This window comes from Perca flavescens, chromosome 12, assembly GCF_004354835.1.
Source record: "Perca flavescens isolate YP-PL-M2 chromosome 12, PFLA_1.0, whole genome shotgun sequence".
Classification (NCBI taxonomy): Eukaryota; Metazoa; Chordata; class Actinopteri; order Perciformes; family Percidae; genus Perca; species Perca flavescens.
In genome coordinates, this window is record NC_041342.1 from 7,757,997 (window position 1) to 7,778,461 (window position 20,465).

At 40.5% G+C, this 20,465-nt stretch overlaps 1 long non-coding RNA gene across 1 annotated transcript; it reads left to right on the forward strand.

The window, feature by feature from the left end:
* Nucleotides 1-11,650: 11,650 nt before the first annotated feature.
* LOC114564856 (uncharacterized) lies at nt 11,651-12,334 on the forward strand. The gene is made up of 2 exons (XR_003693853.1): nt 11,651-11,774; nt 12,201-12,334. It is a non-coding gene; the product is annotated as an uncharacterized LOC114564856 (long non-coding RNA).
* The last annotated feature ends 8,131 nt before the right edge of the window (nt 12,335-20,465 follow it).

Sequence of the window (20,465 nt, forward strand, 5' to 3'; positions counted from 1 at the left end):
TTTGGTTCACTGAACATATTTCAAAGACATTAAACTGTTTATTGTGGACAAATGCCTCTGCCAAGAAACATACAAAAAGTATTCATAAATAGGCCCATGTATAAAAAAACAACACCTTATCCGTGTCCTTTCCCGTTGGTTGTCCTACAGATAACACAAACAAACACCTGGTGATGTGCTGTTTGGATGCTGGCATAAGAAAACAGCAGCAAATCTTTTGTTATTGTGGCCTCCATGTTTTCACCCACCTATGCTCTAGGCTACGGCCAACCGTTGGTGGCAGTCATGCAACAAGTTGTTATGCCAAACACCAATATAACAAAAGAAGAACACGCGACCATGTGAACGCTGCCAGTCGGAAAAACAACGTAACCACGGGGGTGGTCCCTGTTATTCCCAGGTGGCATGAACGCAGCATGAGTCTTGATGCTTTGTTGTTTTTAGTGGACTGTGGTTTTATCCCTTTGTGAAACTTGCCTCATTTTTTATCAAGGACTTTTTAAAGCATGGAAACTTTTTAAATGGACCAGACTGGAACCTGCAGTAAATCTCTTAGTGAAGAGAATTTTTCACAGTGGAGGAGGAAGTGTATGTCTGTTTCTATCTCCCCTGTTGAGCAGCACATATACACTCCTCTCTGGGCAGCCATGTCTGTCTGAGTCTTCCTGTCTCTACGGCCAGTTGGTGGTCACTGAGCCTGTATTTAGTCAGGATTTGCCTCTGCTTTAGATCACTGACAGTGTGCAGATACTCAGCCAATTTATATCACTATCAAATATTTTAGTCCAGATTCTTATTGGAATGTTAAAGCAACAGCTTGGTTTTTAATGCATACATTGCCCTGCATTTATATTATCACTTGAATAAATACCAGACACAACCAAAAACAATAATAAAATGGATTTACAATAAATTGCACTTCAAAAAATATTAACCATTAGGCTCAGACATAAAGAGTGATACATTCGTTAACAGGCAAAACTGCCAGTTAGGACCTTTGTAAACAAAAAGTGCAAAAGATGCCTCAACAATCCATAAGCAAAAAGCTTTTTAAAAATAATTAGCCAGTACTGAGCTGTCCTTTTCTTGGTCGCGGTTGATCCAGCTAGCCAAATTCTCTTCTGTCTCCCAAGCAGGTGTAATTTAGTCATGATTAAGTAACAAGACAATCAGGTCAATAGGATTTCAACATCTTATCACATCAGATATTATTGATGTTGTTTTATTCCAAAACTCGTGCACCTGTTCACACTCCCAGACCATGTGCAGGAAAGTTCCAGTTTGTGTCAGGTTGGCAAAACGTGCAATAGGGAGTAGGAATGGCTTTAGAGACGTATCTTTTCTGAGGAGTCCAATATGTCCTATGACATATGTTGAAGTGGATCTGCTGGTGGTTTGGGTTCTTGGAACAGTGGGAAATGTTGTCCCAAACTGTCTCCCAATTAATTACGTTCCCCTCAGAGCTCAACTCTCGCTCCCATTACGAAACTCCGCGGTTGCAGCACAGGTGAACTCTCTCCCTCCGTTGGTCACTCCCAGGGCGGCGCGGTAGACGAACGAGTCTGAGTCTCGTTTAGCGTGCAGCACGTGTTGTATCCCCTCAGGCGCCCGAAGCCGCTGGGTCTTGAGTGTGGCACAGTCAGATTGATCCGGCTCACATACCATGATTTCCTGCATCTCAGGTTCTGCCCCGACGTGCTGCTGCGAGGCGTTAAATTCAGCCAGCACTCCCTTCACTGTGCAATACAGTATATCACTGATTTAAGCCCACTTAGCTGCTTCTCCAAGACCTGGTCGATTAATTCCTCCATGGTAGAGAATGTGTCTGTATCAGCTGCTCCGTTAGCCACCATTCTATTAGCCACCGACATGCTAGCAAATAGACAGAACGAGTAGACACCCCAGGCGACAACGAGACCTGCTTTTTCGTGCCTGCAAGCATTTCACAGAGTCACCGTGACAACAGACAAAACGTTTTGGTGTCGAAGAAAAAGCAATAGGCCTGGTTATTCAATTCTCTTTGGTAGAGAGAGAGAGAGACAGACAAGGAATACAAACAAACATGCAAATGTAAATTAACGTGGCTGGAAAAATCATCGAGCTCATTTTTTGCCATTAATTGATTTATTGACTATCGTGACAGGCCTACTTATACAGCATCCTTGCTTCTCACCGCATTCTTGAGTAAAATATTCTGTTCTTTGATTATTAATTTTCACAGCACATTGGTTGTGCTTGTACATACATTTGATAAGCTCATATAGCTTGCCACCTATTCCACTTTGAAGGATTTTGAAGAAAAGCCCTTCATGCCAAATGGAGTCAAATGCTTTTTTAAAGTTGATGAAACAAGCAAATTTTCCCTCCCTTTAATATTTGTTCATTAAAGTATGTAAGGTGTGTATATATGATCGGAGGTTCTGTAACTTGGAAGAAAGCCAATTTGGCATTTACTAAGTAGGTTTTTTTCTTGAGTAAAGGTTATATCCTTGAATTTAGGATACTACAGAATATTTCCCAAGGTTGCTGTTGACACAGATCCCTCTGTAGTTGTTAGGGTCTGATTTATTTCCATTTTTGTGGATTGGGGTGATCAGCCCCTGGTTCCAGACAAAAGCAGCCAGATGTCAACACCATTTACACTTTAACAATTGCAATTTGTAACTCGTTTTTCAGCATTGCATTTCTTATGCAATCTGTGCCACAAGCTTTTCTTGATTTAAGAGATTTCTGTTTGTCTGTTAACTCTTTTTGTGTAATTGGATAATCTAATGGATTTTGGTTAGTTTTGATGGCTGATTTAAGATTGTGTTTTCAATTTGGTTTATGTTAAGGTCTTCAGGTGGGATACTTTTGTAAAGATCGCTGAAGTATTTTTCCCAGATGTCTCCATCTCGTATTGCCAATTGTTGTTGCTTTGTGGTTTCTAAACTGTTCAATGTGTCCCAGAACTGACCCTGGTTTATTGCGTTTTCAATCTCCTGAAGTGTTTGATTGGTATAGTGGAATTTCTTTAGTTTTTTTTTTTTTCTTGTTTTTTTATATAGATTATTTTTTTGGTGCTTTTTTCCCTTTATTTCAGAGTGAGAGACAGTGGTAGACAGGAAAGGGAGAGAGATGGGGGATGACACGCAACAAGGGGCGCAGGTCGGATTCGAACCCGGGTTGCTGCAAAGGCCTCAGCCTACATGGGGGCGCACGCTCTTATTGGGTGAGCTAGAGGTTGCCCCGGAATTTCTTTAGTCTTATGGTCTGTTTATATTGTTTCAGAGTTTCAAAGTATTCATTTTGTAGTGTTGGATTATGTTGGTTTCTGTGTTTTTGGTTTGATAGCTGTCTTAAATGTTTCCTCATATCTTTACATGCACTGTCAAACCATTTTATGTTCACTGTGAATGTGTTTTTCTTTTGTTTTCCCAAGTTTGGCATTTAATGCAGCGTTTTGGAAGATATGGGTAATATCTTTTGTTGCTTTGGTAACGCCTTCAGAGGTATTTTGATAGTGGAATATGTTGAATGTGTTTATTGCATGTTTTATTTATGTTTTTATTAAGTGTGTATATACTGTTAATCACTGTTTGGAGCCCATTTTATGCCTGATTTAGATTGTACAGTTTACTGGGCTGTTTCTTAGTAGTATCTTTACCGTTTATTTTTTTAAAGTACATATTTATTTGGCTGTGATCGGAGAGGGGGGTTTGTGCTCGTACAGTGAAAGCACTGAATGAGGCGGGGTCCATGTCTGAGATGGCATAGTCAACTACACTTTTACCAAGAGCTGAACAGTAGGTAAAGCGTCCCAGACTGTCTCCTCTGAACCTCCCATTCAATATATACAGGCCTGAGGCTCTACAGAGATGCACTAACTCCTTCCCAGTTCTATTTATTGTGTCAAGGTTGTTCCTCATGACTGTGGTTATGGGGGTCAAAAGTGACTGTCTAAAAACGTGTTTATCTCCTGTGTGGTCTATACAGTCAGATTCTGAATTAACCTGCGACTTAAGACAGAAGGTGCAGTTTTGAGCTGGAGTTTTGCGCAAAAAGCGTGTGATGTGGTCACGCATCTTACAGATTAGGGTGACCATATTTTGATTTCCAAAAAAGAGGACACTCGCCCTGGCCTCGAGACAAATCCAGACAGTGGTGATTCTCAGAGGTTAATGAACATGCTTTATTATGCCTCAATTGTGCAAAAATAACTTAAAATCTTAAAAATAAAATCTGTAACAACATGTAACAAAATAATAGCTCTCTTTTAAAATAAAGAAATAATATGAAATAATGTTCTAAATATGACCTCTTCTGTGTTAGAAAATCCAGCTTCAACAAAATATCTCTTAATACCTTTTCAATGTAATAAGATAAATAATAAAGACACTGAAACATTTGTGCCAGCTTTGCACACGGTGCACTCCGCCTCCCACTTGTCCGGTCCCGACCGGGACGGTATGTGGGACATTTTTTTTGTAGTTCAACTGTGAAGCTGCACTAGTCTTGTTTTATGGTTGTAAGTGGACTGATGTTTATACTTGTGCGCTAGTGTGTGCGTCGAGACGGCGTGTGTGTGTGTGTGGGGAGTGGGTGATATAGAGCGGGGGAGAAGTGAGAGTGACAGCGAGCGAGTCCTACCGACTCTAGAGTCATAGTGAGAGAAACGAAGTGTCTCCCCTGTGTTTTCTGACCACGGTGGGAAATCTTTAGCAGGAAACGCTTCGGCATTTTGTGTGTAATGCTGCTCCGCTGTCTGCCCTGGTCCCTGTCTGTCTGCCCTGGTCCCTGTCTGTCTGCCCTGGTCCCTGTGTACGTGCGCGTCGCAGAGCCGCTCACAAGGCAGCCTCTCGGGAATTACGTCACACAACAAAGTAGCCTACCGTAGTATTGTGTTGAGCAAAGTGCCAGTCAATTGAAGTACACGCTTAATGGTCCCATGAAAAACAGTGAAAACCGGACATTTTAATGAATTTATAAAACCCCCCCGGACGCCCCGGACAGTAGGTAAAAAGTGGACATGTCCGGGCAAAAGAGGACGTTTGGTCACCCTATTACAGATAGGGGAGGGTGTCTGCGGTCTCAGAGGGTTAGGGAATTTATATTACTTTTTATGTTTTGTCACACCTTGCTCAGAGCTAACAGTTCACCCTTTGCTACAGATTTGTCAGCAAAATCCGGTAGGGTACTTGAGACATGTATGCGTGTAAATTTTGAAGATGGCTGAGTTTTCAATCCTTCCAGTCAACATCAAGGGGCTAAACGGGCCGATCAAACAAGCCAAATTCCTGGACTATTTAAGAAGGAAAAACATAGACATGGCGCTTATACAGGAGTCACATTTATGTAAAACAGATGTAAATTGTCTACAAAATAAATACTTCCAAGGTTGCTGTCTCATCTAGTGAAAACACCAAAACCAAGGGCTCCATTGTGTTGCTGTTGTGGAAATGCGCACTCACCGTAGACAAAAGCAGTTAAGACTTATCAGGCAGGATATCTTATATATGTACCACGATAAGGAGTAGGAAAATAGCCTTTGTTTTGGTATATGCAACGTCTACATATGATTTCTTCCCATGCCTAACCAATTAATTGCTCTCTCAATGAATATTCACTAATTATAGGGGGAGACATGAATGCAGTACTAGATCTAAATCAGGATGGATCAGGGGTCAATCACACAAAAGCCCAAAAACGTTTGTGTTTAAAGCAGTTGTGGAATCTCACCATTTTACAGATATATGGAAGATGCATAATTCTACTAGCAAGGATTACACCTTCCTTTCCACACAATAGCAATAGAACCAGCAATTCTGTCTGATCACAATGCACTGATAACAACATTCTATTGCGATATGTCAGGAGAAAGGTCTAGGAGATGGCAATTTAATAATTCCCTTCTCCAGAACACAGCTTTTGATACAGAATTTAGAACCAAACTGGCTGAATTTATATCAATTAATACCGACTCAGTTTCTGACCCTGCCTATACAGTACATGGCAGGCAACTAAAGGATTTATTAGAGATTTTATATCCTCATTCGCAGTCAATTTGAAGAGGAAAAGAGAGGCAAGGATAGCAGAGTTGGAAGAACGCTGTAAATCATTAGAGCAATCTCTTTAGACTTGTTTTTCTAAATCTAAACACTCTTCTAGTTAACTGTCGAACAGAGCTGAATGATCTGCTAAGAAGGAGAGCTGAGTTCATAATGCACAGAGTGAGGCAAAATTACTATTTTAACAGCTGTAAACCAAGTAAATTGCTTGCTCTGAAATTAAAACAAAGCAAATCCAGAGCTACTATCAACAGCATCCGCACAGACCGAGGTATCTAAACAAATCCTAAGGATATCAGCGCCACTTTTCAATCCTTTTCCTCCTGTAACCCAGATCCGACACAGTGCCAGAAATTCCAAAAAGAACTAAACTTTCCTCTTCTCGACCCAGAAGAGGCAGAAGAACTGGGTCAACCTAGCCTAGAAATTTAGACGCACCCTAGTGGCAGCAAATTTATTTTGCAGCCAGGGTCAGTCTAGGCACTCTGCGTTGACTTGCGAGCTGGAAAAACCAAATTTTGGTCAGGCCAATCACATTGTGTATAGAGTCGGTGGGCGGGGCTTATGGCTGCTGCTGCTGGGAACAGCGGTCTTCTGGAAGACTTGGAGTTAAGCTTTTATTTGAGAAAAGAACAAAGAACGGCACAGAAATCATTCTTAAAAAAGGAAGATGTGTTTGGAGTTTTGCCGACCGGATACAGCAAAAGTTTAATCTATCAACTAGCTTCACTAGCTTCTTTGTTGCTCTGCCTGGTTGTAGCGCTATCCTGCAGAGAGAATTTGAAAGACAACAGTTTATCCCGCCCCATAGTTATGCTGGAAGTTTAGCATTCACGTTATAATGGACAAACGACCACCAAGTGCAAGGGAGGTGCCGAGAAATTAGAGGAGAAAAAGATTAAGAATCTACAGGCGGAGTCCTCAAAAATTTCTGACATGTTTGGGGCTGTATAGCTGCTTCAACATCAGCATTACCTGAAGCCGAGGATGAGGAGAGGTGGCTGGCTATACAGAGAAGCAGAAACAACGATGTCAGGGAAGAAGGCGAGGAGGAGGCGAGTGAGGAAAAGATGGAAGAGAGAGTAGATGACGATGTGGTAAGGACTAGACAAATTAACAGGGACTTTCAGGAAGGGAGGGAGGCTGTGTGTGTGTGTGTGTGTGTGTGTGTGTGTGTGTGTGTGTGTGTGTGCGCGCGTGCGTGTCACGTCATAACGATAACAAGCAGTTTGGCTGTAACATTAAAGTTAGTGGCTGTCAGGTAACCTAACTGCTTAAGCTTACATTGAAAATGCTAGCGGTTAGCCTGTTGGGTAGCTGAAAAGTCTGTGTGATCTATAAAATCAGTGTTGATTAGATAATACTTTTATTAATACTTTATTCATCCCACAATGGGGAAATTCACTTATTACAGCAGCAGTGTTTCCAAAAAAAAAAAAAAAAAAAAAACAACAAACAATCAAACAAACAAACAACAGGCAAACAACAGACAATGTGCAAAAAACACTGAATGAATGTAAAGTGGCATTATATAAAAAGTATTTAAGTAAAGTGAGGTGGGCAGTGCAAAAAAAATACTGTAATTGTAATTGACGTGAAATTAGATTGAAAAATATGTAATTACTGTACATAACAGCAAAAGTAATTAACCATAATATAAATGATATTTAAGTGTGACTATAATATAAATACTATTGAAAAAGTAAGTACTTGGAATGGAAAAAATATAAATACAGTTGGAAAAATATAAATACAGATAATAACAAATATATACATAGAGCCATGCTGAGTGGTGGGTGATTGAGACAGGACCCGAAAAAAACTACAACATTATCGGGTGGTGCAGGTGTTGTAGAGTCTGACAGATTGATACAAGCATCAGTGTTCTTGAATGGCTTAATTAGCTTCTCTTGTATTGGTGCTCTTTTCCAGGGCATATACTTCAGCTTTATTGTAGCTTTTGGGAAGGGTTATAGTTATGGTTACAGTATTTAGCGGACACTTGTGTCCAAAGCGACAAAATATGAATCTTACAATAGTTAAAATTAACAGTAAACTTTTTAAAACGTTTTTAAAGTTGCTAAGCCAATATTAAGCAAAATAGTAATAATAAAAATGACAATACAATATCAAATATCAATAATAAAATATATAAAAATACCATAAATATACAAATCATAACTCTAAGAATGAATGAATTATTTAAGTGTAAGATTAACAGATAAGTCTTGAGTCCCCTCTTGAAGGATTCAAAACGATCACATGAACGCTGAACACTAGGCAACTCATATCATAGAATGCACGCATATTTTAAGAGGACTGTCTGCAGGGAATTTGTCTGACCAATCACGGTGGGTGTGGGCCGCCTGGGCCAAAAATGCCAGGGCCGATTTTTTGTCCCAGTCCAGCCCTGACTTAAGCCATAGAGAAGAGTACTTACCACCAACAAACCAACACCGCGCGGATTTCCGTTATGCCAAAGAAGGGTAAAGATCCTACGGATTGCTCAAATTACAGGCCCATCACCCTCATCGGGACTGATATTAAGCTTTATTCCAAAGTCCTGGCTCTCTGCTTAGAGCGCTTTATCAAAAAGCTAGTCCACCCCGACCAATCAGGTTTTATACCCAAGCGTCATGCTGCAGACAATGTACGCAGACTATTTCATGTAACAGAAGAAGCCAAAAACCTTCCAACAACGGCAGCAGTTGTATCAGTGGATGCGGAAAAGGCTTTCGACCGCCTAGAGTGGAACTACTTGTGGTAAGTAATGGTGAGGCTTGGTTTGGGGGCCAAATTCATTGACTTGGTGTGTACTTTAAATGCACATCCCATGGTCATAGTCTCAACCAATGGATTGCGCTCTCCCGTTTCCCATTAAGCGGGGCTCGAGAACGTAATTAATTGGGAGACAGTTTGGGACAACATTTTCCACTGTTCAAAGAACCCAAATCACCAGCAGATCCACTTCAACATGTGCCATAGGACATATTGGACTCCTCAGAAGAGATACATCTATAAAGTCATTCCCACTCCCTATTGCACGTTCTGCCAACCTGAACAAACTGGAACTTTCCTGCACATGGTCTGGGAGTGTGAAAAGGTGCATGAGTTTTGGAATAAAACAACATCAATAATATCTGATGTGATAGGATGTCGACTTCCTACTGACTCAATTGTTTTTGGTTTTTCGCTGGCTCCCCCCCCACTTGCTTTGTATAAACAGTGGTTGGTGTATTTTCTAGACATAGTTATGCTTGAGCTCTCTACAGTAAGGATTAACAAAGCCAAATCATCAACTATAGATGTATGGAAAAACGCAGCAGCACAGGTATCAGTCCTAATGACCTCAGCATCATAAGAGTTAGAGGAGCGCAACTAGGCAAGGTGTGATTTCTGTTTTTGTGTGTGTTTCTGTTTGTTTTTGTTTTCCTCAAGACCGCAGAAGGTGGGGGGTGAGAGATGGTTGTTGTTCTTGTTCAATTGTGTTTGTCTGTTCTGTATGTTTAAAAAATATAAAACTAATAAAAAATTGATCTTAAAAAAAAGCGTCTATTTGTAGGACACTGGAAATCTGGCTATTACCTGTTTTAATGAAGATAAGTCTATACTTAAAAAAATCGTGAGCTCAAACTTGACCTTTGACCCTATTTGGAAGTGACTGTACTCTGCCTTATGTATACCCTCTGTATCATCTGCCAACAAATAAAGAGCCATGGCAAAGCTCTTCCATAATAATCAATATACTGTAGTTGCTGTACCCAGTCCCGCAAGGAACTGAAATGAATAGAGAAAATCATAATGATAATAAAAATAATATTTTATCGATATATAATATCCCTAGGAAATAATATAAAGTCCAAAAACATTTTATTTGACCAATATGCTAGCCTATTTCATTAATCAATGTTCACCAGGTTTTTCGAAAAAACAAGCAAATTAACTCAAGATATTTCTCCACATGATAAAGGAGGTCTTGAATACCCCAAAAATGACAAAAACTAATTTTCGACCAAAGATGATGGCCTTTTGCCTTTGCATGGCAGAATAGTGGTAGTAGTTGTATACAGTCAATGGCTTTAGAGATTTCAGAATTTTCCTGCATTCCAGGGGTGGGATAGGGCATTGTCTTAAATTTATTTTGGTACTGTGTGAAAAACCAGTCTTAGAGACTGCGTATAATTGTGAGAGCAAGGCATGTTCTGTAGCTTGAGCTGTTTGAGAGACTCAGATCAGTAACTATGGTCAACAAGTGGGTTCACAGTTTAAAGGCAGTGTTGCTGGATATCGAAATCAGAAACATTCTTGTTCATTCAACATTCCACTTCCATATCTGTTCATTTTAGGTGACATGATGAAGCCAAGGACTTGGATGCTATCCATTGAAGGACAAGTGTTGATGGGACCAGAAGACAGCTTCATCAGTGGGATAGCAGCAGTTTTTGCAAGCTATTACAACTTTAATCTGCCGTATCCTGAGGATGGCTCATGTACTCTGGAGTTTATTCAAAAAGGTATTGAAACTTCAAATCAGTGCTTGTGTTCAACTTTTTCCAGCGTTGTGCAGATCTGGCTGAAAGTGATGCTTTTTTTGTGCAGCTTTTTTGTGCAGCTGCAAGATGTCAAACCACTGATTTGACACTACCACAACAAAAGTAAGACAATTTGTGTTGCAGACCTGCAAACCTTGAAGAAATTTTATGAGTACAACCCCCCCGCACCAATCACCGATAGCCCACCGCCAATATACGCTCCACCGTTGCACTCACCAATGAGAAACCTATGAGATACCTAACACCATACTACATAATATAATTTCACCAAACAAGATTTTTTAGTTACTCCATAACCATATACAAGTAGACCATAAATGTTATACAATTACTGCTATCACTCCTAACATTGACTTGAAAACAAACTGTTGGAAACTTCTTCCACCTGAAAATACACTGTTTGGCTCATCACTACCTTCTAGATTACAATAAATTATTATTACTGTGTAAAGGAGTGGATGAATGGCTGTATATGGAGCTAGAACAGTCTCAATAAAGATAAATGCACACACAACATTCACATATGCACACACAGGATTCATACATGCACACACATGATTCATAAATACACACACAGGATACACAAATGCGCACAAAATTTACAAATTCACACACAAAATTTTAAAAGCACAGAAGATTCACAAATGCATACAAAATTCATAAATGCACACAAAATTCATAAATGCACCCACAATTCAGAAATGCAAACAAAATTTACAAATGCACACAAGATTCAGAAATGCACAGGACAAGATTCAGAAATGTATTTCTGATGCACACACAAATATATCTTGATTTACAAACTGCTTGCGGTCTGTGAGCTGTGAAGCATTTGTGTGTGAATTTTGAGACTCCCTTGACGTGGCTCAACTCACAAATGCATTTTTTTAAACAGGGAATGATCTGCAACCAATCAGATATCTCCCTTGTTTTAGCCAATCACAAGAACGCACCCCACGTGGGGGATTGTTTACTTCTAAGCCAATTGAGAATGAGTAGGTGTCGTCAGGGCACAGAGCCCCGCCCCTTCCTCCATTTTGAACTGCTCATGTTCATTGTTTATGTTGGTTGCTGAGACGTCGGATTTATCGGGTGGCTGCAATTAGAAGAAAGGACTTTACTTTCGACCTAATCTTCTAGTCGATGAGAGTGTGTTCTCTGCATATTAATTTGGGTAAGTTCTCTTAAAATGTGTTTATGTTGTCGGCTTTTAAAGCCACAAAGTGCACCTAGCTAACGTTGTTCCCTATCCTGCTAGCTAACTACAGTGATAGCTAAGCATAAGTGAACACACCCATGCTAATCATTTAACATAAGGCTGTTAGCTGGGTTGCTGTCTTTTGTGCCATTTGTTTGTAGAGTTTAATGTCCGGTGGCATTTTCATCTCTTTTTATAAGCCGTTACTGTATATGGGTAACGTTAGCAGTGATTTAGAAATGTGTGTTTATCAGTTGTAGCTGCAGGATGGGAGGTAAAGCTGCACCTTGTTTACTTCACTAGCAACGTTAAATGAAAGCTAAAATGTATAAGTAGTTTCCCATGTGAAGAGCATTTATAACGGTAAACATTTGTCTTGTGTTTGCTGCTGTCTTTTAACAGGGACTAAGGAACAAACGGAGGCTGCACTATTCATCACCAGAAGGGAGAGATGAGGAGGAGAGGGAAAGCAAAAGATGTTGAATAGATTTGCTATATTAGAGATTGCCATTCAAAAAATAAATGCATCAAATTAACTGATTTGTCCATGTCTTTTAGTTTTTGGGCATATATATATATATATATATATATAGTAAACAGTTTTTCAATGTCTATCTTTCCATCAAATTGTGACCTGGAGACAGGAAACTTCTAGCTGAATAAGTATACTCAGATGCTACCTGTTTTAATAACTAGTTAGGTATACCAGCTTTTAAATGACATTAACGAAACGTGTATCTTTATTATAACATTTATTCAAACATGACTATATACTGTACACAAGTATATTTAACATGAAGCAACAATCAGACTCAGCTGCCGATGATGGGGTTGCTTCCAGACTGCAGACAGAAGGAGAAAGCTTTAGGTTAGTCCAGTAGTTATCCAACCTGTCCTGGTAAGATTAGAATTGTATCACAAGTATATTTAAGCATACTGTAAAATTAAGGTACTTCATGTAACTGTGTAGTGGTGTAGTTTATTCATCATGGTCTTAACTGGCAACTGTTGACCATTTAACACACTTAACATGTTGGTTATGTTGGTAGTAGCATTGTAGCTTGTGCGTTTACAGTACTATTTAACCTTTCTCACTTTTAGTTTACTGCATATCATACTGCCTGTGGCAACCTGCATTAGCTGGTAGCGTTTACCTTGTTGTAGTTGCTGATCATATTTTGCACTGCTTTTGTTTGAAAGCTAGAAGCTACTGGGCAATGAGCTAATGTTACATACATGCAGTAAACTACAAGCTAGCTAATGTAAACTGTTAGCTACTGTAAGCTTAATGTAATTTAGATTAATTAATGCAATTCTCCTTACCGGTAAGTGTTATGACAACTACAAAGTACAAACATCGTTTGAAAAGTTTATAATTCACTGACATGGGATAAATAAGAGAAAACGATAGTCTATCAGTGTCGGTAACATTACCTACTGTACCTTCGCACATTGTGGCCAAAGTTGCTGACAGAATATTCTCCTCCTGCAAGCAGACTGACGCTGATTCACTTTCTCCATCTCAACAAAACAAATTAAACAGCCCAGTTCACAGTTCCACATCCATTTCTTCAAGTGTTTTGAAATGCAGCATTCACACCGTTGCCCCCTATACAGTCTATAGTTGCCCCTGGTTACCGATAGTGTAGGTATGCCAAAAAGGTGGACGGGCTCAGGCCATGGCACAGGCCACAGGCTCAGGCATAGGCACCTCCCAAATCGTGGCGTATGTCACGTGGGGTGCGTTCTTGTGATTGGCTAAAACAAGGGAGATATCTGATTGGTTGCAGATAATTCGCTGTTTAAAAAAATGCATTTGTGAGTTGAGCCACGGGGAGTCTCAAAATTCACACACAAATACTTCACAGCTCACAGACCGCAAGCAGTTTGTAAATCAAGATATATTTGTGTGTGCATCAGAAATACATTTCTGAATCTTGTCCTGTGCATTTCTGAATCTTGTGTGCATTTGCAAATTTTGTTTGCATTTCTGAATTTTGTGTGCATTTATGAATTTTGTATGCATTTGTGAATCTTCTGTGCTTTTAAAATTTTGGGTGTGAATTTGTAAATTTTGTGCGCATTTGTGTATCCTGTTTGTGTATTTATGAATCGTGTGTGCATGTATGAATCCTGTGTGTGCATATGTGAATGTAGTGTGTGCATTTATCTTTATTGAGACTGTTCTAGCTCCATACCTTGCCTTTCTAAAACCTTTTAGTTTTCTAGCCATTCCACCAATTTTCTAACTGCCCCCAACTAATGGGAAGGATGGCAGGTGTGATAGGCTAGCCTATTGACACCATTGTTGGGCATGTTTATTACAAAATGTAATACATTATTGATTACTAGTTACTGTCATTTGAGAGTAATTAGTTATATTACAATATTACTGTTTCTGAATTGTAATGCTTACACTACTTTTGCGTTACTTTTGAGTTACTTTCACCAAAATGGAAGTATTCTTAGCAGGTAGCTTGTGAATTTCACCACGGGGTCAAAGTCTCATCTTTATCCACTTTAATACATCATAATATTTTCATATTATTTTGTATTATTAATCTGATGCTGCAAAGTAACTAAAGCTATAAAATAAGTAGTTAAGTAAAACATTCAATAGCCTACTTGACTCTGAATTGTGGTGGACTAGAAGTAGCCTAATAAGTAGGATTAAATGAAAAATACCCAATTAAAATTTAATCAAAGTAGCCGACGGTAGGCTATAGTTACTTTCCACCGCTGATAAAATGTAATATTACGTGTAGCAAGACTAAACATTAATTCTCGACATGTTATCTGTCAGTTGCTCTGTCACATTGCTGTCGTCACTGACAGGACACAGATGTTGTCCGTACCGTTGCCACACCGATCGACACCGTCTCTGGTTCTGGCTTTGACCACGGAACAGTGACGGGACAGTTCGCTTCAATGCAGCGTAAAAAACTGACTATGACACTATGAAGGTTTTTTTCTTATCATCCATTTATTTTTAATATCATTATGTTTCGGGGGGTGGGGAGTATTTGTTAATGGGATTGTGTTCGTTACCTGTTGCCCCTTGGTGACTGATGTCGATGTCTGTCTTGCACACAGTGCATAACGCGTGAGGAGGTTCTATATACTGTCTATGTGAGGTAGCCTGGACATGTGGAGGAAAGGCTCTCTCTCTTGTTAAGAAATCGTTCCGAACCTTTTTTTGAGGCGGTTCAGCCATGGCATGCAAGCCTATAATTCGCCCAGCAGTAGCCTGTTTTGTACCATGTAGTATTGGGATTCAATTTAACAGATTCACTGCCCTAAGTTATTATTTCTGGGTTAGAGCCAACTTCACAGACAAGGCCATATTCCAGTAGAGTAGCTTCTATATATGGGACTGGGAACTGGTTATATTTACAGTTTAATAATGATCAACCTGACCTTTGTTCTTTGTTCATCTCTGTTCACTGCTGCCTGTAGTTATAAATAGCACTTCATACCAGCTGCTATGGATGTCTGGCATGTTAAGGTTGTCACTGTATGGTATAACTTATTAATTTTCCTTACTCATCTTTTTACTCTTTTTTTACTCTTTACTCTCTTTTTTATTTTTTTTACTCTTGTGTTATACTGTACGTACACACCGCCGCCGACTTGAGCTTCTAAAGATACCAGAAGTCATTCATTTTCAATGGAAGCTGGCTTCTCTCAGCTGCAAGGAGCGTCGCGTTTTGGGCATTTTGAGCGTCAATCGTCAACTTTATGGTAATGAGCTATACCTGCTGCAACTCGTAATGCCACCTCCTCAGACCTGCCAACCTTGAAAAACTTTTTTGAGTAGCAACTTACTGATTTATTGTCGAAGTTCTGGTTCATGAACACGGCAGCCCGCACGTGGAAACAATGTGCCGTTAAATGTCAAATCTGTCTAAATTTTAAACCCTAGAAAATAATTATGTTCAAGTAGGCTACTTGAATTAGATAAAACATTTTATTTAAATTATCGGTCATATTTAATACAGTTAATTGGATCATAACATAATCCAATAAAATAAAATATACACTGCATAATGAGCTTTTACTTTTGGTACTTTAAGTATATTTTGATAATACTTTTGTACTATTACATAGGGAAGATGTTGAATGCAGGACTTGTAACTGACAAGTAATTTGTAACTCTACAACACTATTTTTTCTACTTTTACTGCAATACATGATGTGAGTAAGTCTTCCACCTCTGAAAATCACTACCAACAGTCGTGCATGAACACCTGCAGCAGTGTTTAACACTGAAAACACACAGCTCAGTTCAGCGTTTCCTTGCAGCTCTGCTACAGTAGCAGCTAACCGCTAACGTTACCTGCCGGTCACATCGTCTCTAAACAGTCCACTCACAGTGAAGTCCTGCACGGATAAACAGATGTTAGAGTCCGGCAGCTGCTCGGTTTGTTATAAAACGCACACCGAGCAGATTGATGCACTCACAGAGCCAATCTTTGCAGATGTTACCGCTCAGTGTTTGGCTAGCTAATTCCGCACATCCTCCGCTCAGTTTAACCGCTACCCCCCGGTAATGGTCAAAGAGGCGTGTTTACTTTGTGTCTCAGTCCTCCGGTGCATCCAGCGATAGGGTCCGGTCAATTTTTAATTAGCCTAGCTACATCAGTAACAGTTAATTTTGTTACGTGTAAGAAATAAAAATAATCAGTCAAGCTGGCTATGCTGTATGAGGATACAAATCATAGTTGAATTATATTTGTGTGTTTAGTGGAAGAGCACTGTGACAGCTTAGTCATGCAAAATGAGAAAAGGATACTGTTGTACTGTTGTACAGCAGCACTGTATGACGGTGGTCAGAAAGCAACAAGAGTGCAGCAACGAAGTTAATATCAGTTTGATATCAGTTTGACCATGAGAATAAGTTACTCCTCAACCTGTGACAGGCAACAGCGGCGCATTGTTCTTTCTGACCATCAATCAGCATAGCTAAAGTCTGCCTAACAGCTGATGAAGAGGGCGTGTGCCAAAAGACTGGGACCAGTCTGTGCACCAACCAGGGGACGCTAAGTCTAAACCACGGTACTCCTCCAACTTTTAATAAACAAATCAAAATGCTCTTAGAGACTGAAATATGAATTCATGTATAAGCCAGAAAATTCAGTCTGATGAGAGAAGCCTGTGGATTAGTGGATTTTGAAACGCACAAAGTGGTGACCCCGTCGGGGAATTGAACCTGTTAATATCTAACTTCTGCACATTGAGCATAACCAAATTTTTGAGTGAAGAAGAACAAGAGTGCCGTTGGTAAATTGAATGAAATCTTAAGAGTATAAAAGAAAACTAAACAGTAAAATGAAATTGCAAAATAAGAACTGTTAACAGAGTGAAAATATAAAGCCTGTAAAAAGCTCCTGGTCCACTGTGACCGGGGAGTTGGGCAACAAAAAATAAATCTAAATTAGCCTGTAAAAAGCTCTTGGTCCACTGGGATCGGAGAGTTGGGCAACAAAAATTAAATCTAAATTAGACCTGTAAAAAGCTCTTGGTTCATTGAGACCGGAGAGTTGGCAAAACTAAAATCAAAGAGGTAAACCTTCGAAGGTTCAATGGTCTGACGAGACCTATAAATTGGCTATAAGAGACTCGTAAGAAGCTTTTGATCTACAACTGGTCGGAAAGTTGAGTACATTGGGTGAAATAAAACCGTAAAAAGCTCTTGGTTAGAAAAATCGGAGAGTTGGTTTAATTTGACTTAATTAGAGGAATCGCGGTCGGTTGGTTGGTAGATACTGTAAAAAGCCAATGGTTGGTTATTCAATCGGTTGGTTGGTAGATACTGTAAAAAGCCAATGATTGTGAATTCACCGTAAAAAGCTCTTGGTTAGAAAAATCGGAGAGTTGGTTTAATTTGACTTAATTAGAGGAATCTCAGTCTGTTGGTTGGTAGATACTGTAAAAAGCCAATGATTGTGAATTCAATGCAATGACAGAAAACGTTTTACATTTCGATACGGAGGCAGATTTTGAAGTATATTGTGAAGAGAATAAAATTACTAGAGCACTGTTTGATTTTGAGGTATACTGTGAAGAGGATAAAATTAATAAGGCACAGCTTGAAGTAGAAACAATTACTAGCGAAGGTTCATTGTGTGAAGTGTCCAAACGGACAGGGGAGAATACTTTAAGAAAAGAGTGAAACAGTAACAGGTAGTGGTGACGAAGTGAGTTTTCAGATTTTGAGAGCAACATACAGCAGGACAAGAGACAGACTGACGTTACAGAGTCAAATTGACACTTTGAAAAGCAGAGACAATTGTTCGTTGAAAATATATACGGTTTGTTATATATAGTGTGTTTCGGGTGCTGTTGGGAACTGTATCATGGCATAAAGAAGTGAAAGATTGTGCATACAGTGCTGAAATGGAAGAACTGAAAGCTTTTCTGTTGGTGAAACTGGGGAAGAAAGCACCGGGGGGGGCAGCAGAAACAATGGGTTGAGTCAGGGAAAAAGATACTCTGTAAGTGGGAAAAAGAAGGACTGTTGGCAGACATAGGGAGAGATGAGAGTGTATTGAGAACTTTGAAAATCAGAGCAGAGAGTCAGGCACGAGTGGCAGACACAGAATGGAAAGAAAAAGGGAGTAGTAGGTGGGTGCCTGCATGGGGGCATAAACAAAAGAAAGCCGTGGAGAAAGATGTCACAAGGGGGCTGACTGAACTGCTGGGTAAACTGAAAAGGAAAAATGATAAGTTGGCAACATCTGGTGGCACAACTGAAGTAGTACCAGAAAAGACTAATAATAACCCAACCACAGCCACTGCCAGCATGTACCCTTCCCTGCCACAACCAACAGCACCTCCATCCTACGAGGCTATAACAGTGGTTCAAGCTCCTGTGGTGCCAGTAAAGAGAGGTGTACTGGAAGTAAATGGAGGAGTTCTGGATCTGGACAACCCCAACACAACGACCTGGCAAATCTGGTGAAATGCACAGCCGACCTGACCGACACAGTTGACAAACTAGAAAATCAAATGGAAAACACCAGAGCAGAATTGAGCCAGCTCAAGGGGGAATCCATGGTTGGGTCACCATCAGGCCAAGGACCCCCAGGACCATCCACTGCATCACTCCAATTGCCACCATCACAATCAACGCCTCAACTCCTGCCCCAACCTCAGTCCCAGAAAACTCCTAGAGGGGGTCTGCAAGTGAGACCACCTTTTGATCGATTTGTAAATGAGTATGCCCCCTCAGATAAAGGCTCCCAACACTCTGACTATACCTTCTCCAGCCACACCTCAGCGGTTAGCTTGAAGGAATCTGACGTATCCTCTACTGACGATGAAGATGAACAGCAGCACAGAATTATAAAACACTTCACCAAAAGGGGTCCCCCACACGATGGAGGCATGCAGAAACTGCAGCTGCAAGGTGTGTTTGAAGGAGAAGCGAAGGTCATGGATGAAGCAAGAAGAGTATATGACCTTAGAGACAGACCGCAAAAAGGGGAGGCTGGAGCTTTCCCTATTATGGAACACCCCTCAACCAACTTCGGAGTGTATGTGCCATTCAAACACACAGATCTGGAGGGGTTACTGGATGACCTCCCGCCAATCACCCAGGGAGCTGGACCATGGATACAAAAGTTGGAAGAACTTTGCCAGGGCCAAACCCTGGCCCTAGGAGATATGAGAGCCCTCCTCACCAGAGCCATGGGTGGTGATGAAGCCAAACGCCTGCTCAAGAGCCTCCACATCTCCAGACATGACCATGATGGAGACAATTTCGGGAACTATAGAGGAGTTGTCTGGGATGTGCTTCGTGATAAATATCCCACCAAGGCCAACCCAGAAGCCATGACAGGCCTAACCCTGAAACCAAGCGAAAACCCCATTGATTATCTTAACAGGGCTAAATCTCTATGGAGGTCAGCTTGGGGAGAGAAGTATGACCGCTCCAAGGCCTCCATCCTGCTGTGGAGAGACAGATGCATAGCTGGTCTGCCTGAGCCAGTGCAAAAACAACTGAAACTCACCATTGGCCTAGCTCACCTGCCAGAAGAACAATGGTTGGCGCACATCTCCCATCACACTGACCTACATCGAGAACAAACAGCCAAAGATGATGAAGAGATGCAGCAATTGACCAAAAGAGCTCTGAAGCTACAGGTCTCGAAAGCCACTGAAGAAGTTCCTCATCCAACCACTCAGAGACCTAGTGGCTGAAGCTGGAAACAGAAACCTAAATGCTCTCCTCCAATGGTCTCCGGAAGCTGAAACTTCCTTCTCCCTTACTAAGGAAGCACTCTCCCAGGCCACCATATTGGCTGCACCTGACTACACCATTCCATTTCATCTTGATGTTTCTGTCAAGAACGGACATGTTCATACCGCTCTTTTCCAGAAAAAAGGGGGAGACAGGTTAGTGCTAACCTACCACAGCTCGAAATTGGACACTATTGAACAAGGACAAACATCCTGTGCTCAAGATCTGGCTGCACTTTCGAAAGCTGTCCAAAAAACTACCCACCTGGTCATGCATCACCCATTGCAGATCCACACGGACCACGGAGTGACCGCATTCCTGCAGAGCAATGCATTCACGTTCAGTACTGAACGAAAACTGAAAATACAGAAGGAGCTGAGACAACCCCACATCACTTTTGTAACTTCAGCCATCAATTTGGCAGA